We start from the raw sequence: 5,450 nt of genomic DNA, 5'->3' as shown, positions 1-5,450 counted from the left end.
ATTCTGAGAGTTATAACTTTTCTATTTTTCCACTAACGGAGCTTTATGGGGGGGATTTGTTTTTTGTGGGACAAGACTGCGTTTCCAGCGGTAACTTATTTATGTTCTTTTTATTGTGTTTTATTGCACCTTTTGTTTGGTATGATAATAAAGCATAGTTTAGTTTTTTTGCCTCATTTTTTATTTATTTTTTGTACAGTATTCACTGAAGGGGTTAACTAGTGGGACAGTTTTATAGGTCGGGTTGTTCTTGTTATGGGCGCTGTGATACCAAATATGTGTACTTTTTTTTTTTTTTTTTTACATGTATTTATTGGAATATTTTTTGTTTTGTGTTCGGGGATTTTTTAAAATATTTTCACATTATGTAATTTTTAATTTATTTTTTTTTACATTGTCCCAGGATGGGACCTCACCGTATAGTAACAGTTCGCTGATCTGATACTCTGCAATGCTTCTGCACTACAGGACATCAGAGGAACGTGTGATAGGTGTGTCAGCTCCTGCTCTTATCAGGCACTCGCAGGTCACCTTCCCTGAAGGACCCCGCTGCCATCTTTCGTTCGGGGGTCAATATTGAGATCATTGACACAACGCGATCACATCGCATTGTGCCTATAGAACCAGACGGGAAAAAAAAGATTTTCTCTCTTACCTTTGGGAAAATGAAAAATTTGAAGCTATAGCAACATATCATTGGAAAGAAACCGTATTTTTTTCATGGCCCAATGTTGTAAATCTTTGGAAAGCAGAAGGTTGAAGATGCTCACCATGAAATGAGTGAAGTAGTTTCCAAAATGAAGTAACTTGTGGGGAGAGTATCTGCTGTTTTGACGCATCAGAGGCTTTGAAAAATTGTGACATAGCATACACTGGCTATTCCAGCCAAAATTGTGCTCCAAAAGTCAAATAGTAATATAAGGAGAAACACGAGTCGATGCTATACCGTTAAAAATCCTTAATGTTTTATTACAACAATTTTTAAAAACAATTGTAAACATAGATACATAAACAAAATTGAGCAAAAAGTAACAAGGGTGAGACCAGTGACAATAGAGCCAAAGTAGATAAGGCAAGGGTTGCTATATACGTAAAGTAGCCCTTGGGTTAATGTTCGCAAAATAATTAAGGTATTGTAGCCATCTTATAAGTCAGGGGTGGGGAATCTCAGGCCCCAGGGCCATTTACGGCCCTCGATTACCTTTTATCAGGCCCTCGGGTAGTTTCTCAGGAACCGCATTCTTGGGCAAGGTGCTGTATTTTGATTGCCACCAGCTCATTAATTTCTTCTTGCTCAGTTAGCGCACACACGCGCAGTGTTCACTACTGAACACTGAAGGGCATGCAGTTAAAGATTACGTCCTGAAACCAGTGCCAGAGTCAGGATGTACTTTGTGGGCCGAGTTTGTACGGCCCCCGAAGGAAGGTATAAATATCCAAATGGCCCTAGGCAGAAAAAAGATTCCCCACCCCTGTTATAAGTAGTCAGGGTGACAATGCCCATACTAGTGATAGTTGCACGTCATTCCTGTGCGGTGTTTGTGGACTGCTGCAGTATATTGGTACCAATATCAACATGAGGTCAAGTGTTTCTGCATACCCACATCAACATCCACACTGAAGGGAATAGTGTGATGTCACCCATGACATACAATTAGAAAGGTCAACAGTCTAGTGAAGGTTGGCAGGCTGTCAAAAAAACTGAAGAAGATTAATTTAAATAATCCGAAATAAAGAGAAAATAGCCGCACTACTCAATTTCTCCATGGCATAAAAACCTTTTGTCCTTTAATAAATTAATGCAACATGAACAAGGTTAAGAGGGCAGGTCATCTGGGCCTGTTGAAGCGTGTCATACGCGAAACGGCCGTAGTCCATTCTTGTTACCTGCACTTCTGCTTTTGTCCTGCCCTCTTAACCTTGTCCACGTTACATTAATTTAATAAAGGACAAAAGTTTTTATGCCACAGAAAAATTTAGTGCGGCTATTTTCTTTTATCTCAGATTACTTCAAATGTGCTTTCAAGCAAGCACTTCAATTACCGTGAACACGCCGAGTGTGGCGTTGCTGACTCAGAGTTCACTGTCTCTACCAGTAAGTAGACTATTTATTTGTGCCATTCAACTTTGTTCTTTTTTTGCTAATTAATTTAAAATAAGGTCCAAAAAAATCAAGAAAAACAGCAAAAAACCTTATATCCCTATGATACTGAAGATAAAATTTATCTTTTAATTAGTCACTTTAAAACTGGGAGGTAAATACAATCAACATGCAGACAACCATGCTGACTAACCCTGACACTTAAGCCTGATTGAAGCTGCCTGTCAGCGGAGGTTAGTAACAAAAATATACACCGCACTCACGGATGGAATATATTGCAAAAAAAGTCATGTGACAATTTATTTGTGTACATACATATCAGAACAAAATCATATGTCATATAAAGCGTATACAGATGACGTTTCGAACCCAACCGGGTTCTTAATCATACTTCGCTGTGGAATAAAATGAAAAACAAAAATACAAATTACAGCAAATAATACATGATTCATAAGAATACAAAAGCAAGTACACAAACGGCATAGAGCCCAACAGGTAGCCCCATAGAAAAAAGCCAGCTAAAGTTAGAAATATAAACCAGTAAAAAAGGGAAGGGTGAATCATCACCGAAAATAACCAAGTAACCACCAAAAATCACCAAAGAGTAACACCGAATTAGGGTAAGAGACATCAGTTTTACCTGAAAGTGATATGTAGTGGATTGTAATGAAACTATCCCAGCCGGGATGGAAAGCACTGTGTAGTTATGCTGTGGGGAATAATGTGATGATTAACGAAATGCTGAGCCCGTAAGTAAGCCACACTAATACAGTATAGATACCTATAATGTTTGTAGGAGTAATCCAGCTACTGGCCAGATAGTACTGGATGCTTTAAGCCTGTGGACATGAACGTATGTTGAGTAACCTGGATGTGCAAGTAACCTGGTAAATGGTAAAAAGCTGCGCAATGAATTCTACTACCTGCTGGCAAGTCTGTGAAGAGCGGCGCTCCCGCGCCCTGCTTAACTGCGTGTGCAATAGGAGCTGCCAGCCGTGGTATAAGTGTTTCCGGAAAAAGCGCTAACCGGAAGTGGTCCATCGAGGGACCGGAAGTGACGTTGCGCAGCGCTGTCCAATCACAGCGCATGTGTGAGGGTAACTATGGAGACCAGGTAGTGTATAGACGTGCAAAGCAGCGCCTGCGTAATGATGATAAAACGCTGCTTGCTCTGTGTAATCATTAGTGCAGTGTGTCAAAATATTTAGACAAAAAGTCCACCGGCATATATGCAGCATTAGGTGATGGAATTATGTGCGGAAGTGTCCTGTAGTAGCCTGTAGATTAAATCCAGCCGGCCAGTGAAATACACAGCCAGGGCAAAATATATAGGTCATAGAGGAATATAAGCAAAGAAGTAGAGCAGGATCTAAATAAGTCTGTACGGATGGTAATATACAGGAGACCTATGTTGGACCAAATGAGGTTAATGTATAGAAGACATGGATACAAAACAATAAAAATAATGAAAAATAAAGAATAAAAAATAAAAATAAAAAAATATATAATAAAGATTAGAAAATGAATAAAAAAAATAAATAAAATGAAAATTTAAATAATGAAAATAAATAGCTGCATAAATGAAAAAGATTAATATTAATTAATATGAAAAATGAACATGCGATTGTGGAAGGGAAAATTAGGATGTAAAATGAAAAGAAAAAACAAATAAATGCGGAAAATAAATAGAAAAAATAAAAAAACAAAATAAAGAAATAATGGAAAAAAGTAAATAAATTATTCTGGATAAAATCATAAAATGATGAATAAAATGAAAAAATAATGAACAAAAAAGAAAGAAGAATAAAAATAAAGAATAAACTGAAAAAAATGAAATAAATGAAAAAATGAAAAAAATGAAAAAAAAAGAAAAAAATGAAGAAAAAATGAAAAAAATGAAAAACATGAAAAAAAGAATGTAAAAAAGGCCATGGCCAAAATAGACTCACCAACACGGTATCCAGGTCAACGTGTCTGGGAAAATGGAAAAAGAACAAATAATTAGAAAGGCGGGAACATTACGGATGCCACTCTATTTCTCTATTTAGGCCCCTGGGTTCCAGGGTGTCCAGCGTATAGATCCAATAAGCCTCCCTCTGTTTTAAAAGCCTAATGTGATCACCACCCCTCCTGGGGCGAGCTACCTGTTCAATGACCTGAAAGCGTAATTGTGCCACTGTATGTCTCGATTTAGTGAAGTGGTCTGGTAATGGGAGCCAATTTTTCTGACATCTAATCGTAGACTTGTGGCTCGCTATACGATCACGAACATGTTGCGTCGTCTCCCCTATGTATAGGAGACCACACGGACACTTCACTACATAGACCACGAAATTTGAATCGCATGTAAAATAACCGCGGATAGGGTAGCTCTTGCCAGTTCTGGGGTGAGTAATGTTTTCCACCTTAATGACATTGAAACATGCCGCACAACATAGGCAGGGAAATGTGCCTAAACGTTGTGTGCCAAGAAACCTCTGGGTGGTACTCGGACGTGCGCTACCGACATCAGCCCTCACTACTGTATCTCTAATGTTGGCTGGTCTCCGGGTGCAAATTAGTGCAGGAGTACTAAATGACTCAATCCTCGGGTATGCTTTAGAGAGGAGTGACCAGTGCCTTTTGATGATGGAGTAGACTTTTGGCATGCACGGATGGTATGTATGAACAAAAGGTATCCTGTCTATTTTCCGGGAAGGCGGGGCAGGAGATGCTGAAGTAGTGGCGCGTAACCTCTCTTTATCCAGCAATCTGGTAGGATATTGTCTTTCTTTGAATTTGTTACTCATTACGTCCAGTCTGACGTCTCGTGTTGCAGGATCCGTGACTATACGTGATACCCTGGTAAACTGAGACCTCGGTAGACTGTTCCTTGTGGCTCTAGGGTGACAGCTAGAATTGTGGAGTAGGTTGTTACGGTCAGTAGGTTTACCATACAGATCAAGAGAAAGGTGTCCCGTGTCATCCTTGACAACTAGTGTGTCCAAGAAAGGTATCTCCTTCATATTATATTGGATGGTAAAACTGAGTTCCGGTATAACCGAATTGAGGTAACCGTGAAAAGATACAAGTGAATCAAGGGAACCAGACCAGATGCAGAATATATCGTCGATATACCGATGATAGCATTTGGCATGTTGTAGAAATAGATCATTCTTGAAGATGTGTTTGGTCTCTAAATCATTCATGAATGCGTTTGCATATGCAGGCGCTACGTGCGAACCCATCGCGGTCCCCCGTTTCTGAATATAGAAGCTGTCCTCATACAGAAAGAAATTCTCATATAAGACGAGTTTAAGTAGGTCCATACAGAACTGTATGGAACCTATAGGTAAATCAGATGCAGTCA

The sequence above is a fragment of the Ranitomeya variabilis genome, chromosome 2 (genome assembly GCF_051348905.1).
Source record: "Ranitomeya variabilis isolate aRanVar5 chromosome 2, aRanVar5.hap1, whole genome shotgun sequence".
Taxonomy (NCBI): Eukaryota; Metazoa; Chordata; class Amphibia; order Anura; family Dendrobatidae; genus Ranitomeya; species Ranitomeya variabilis.
Note: the sequence above shows the minus strand (reverse complement) of the source record.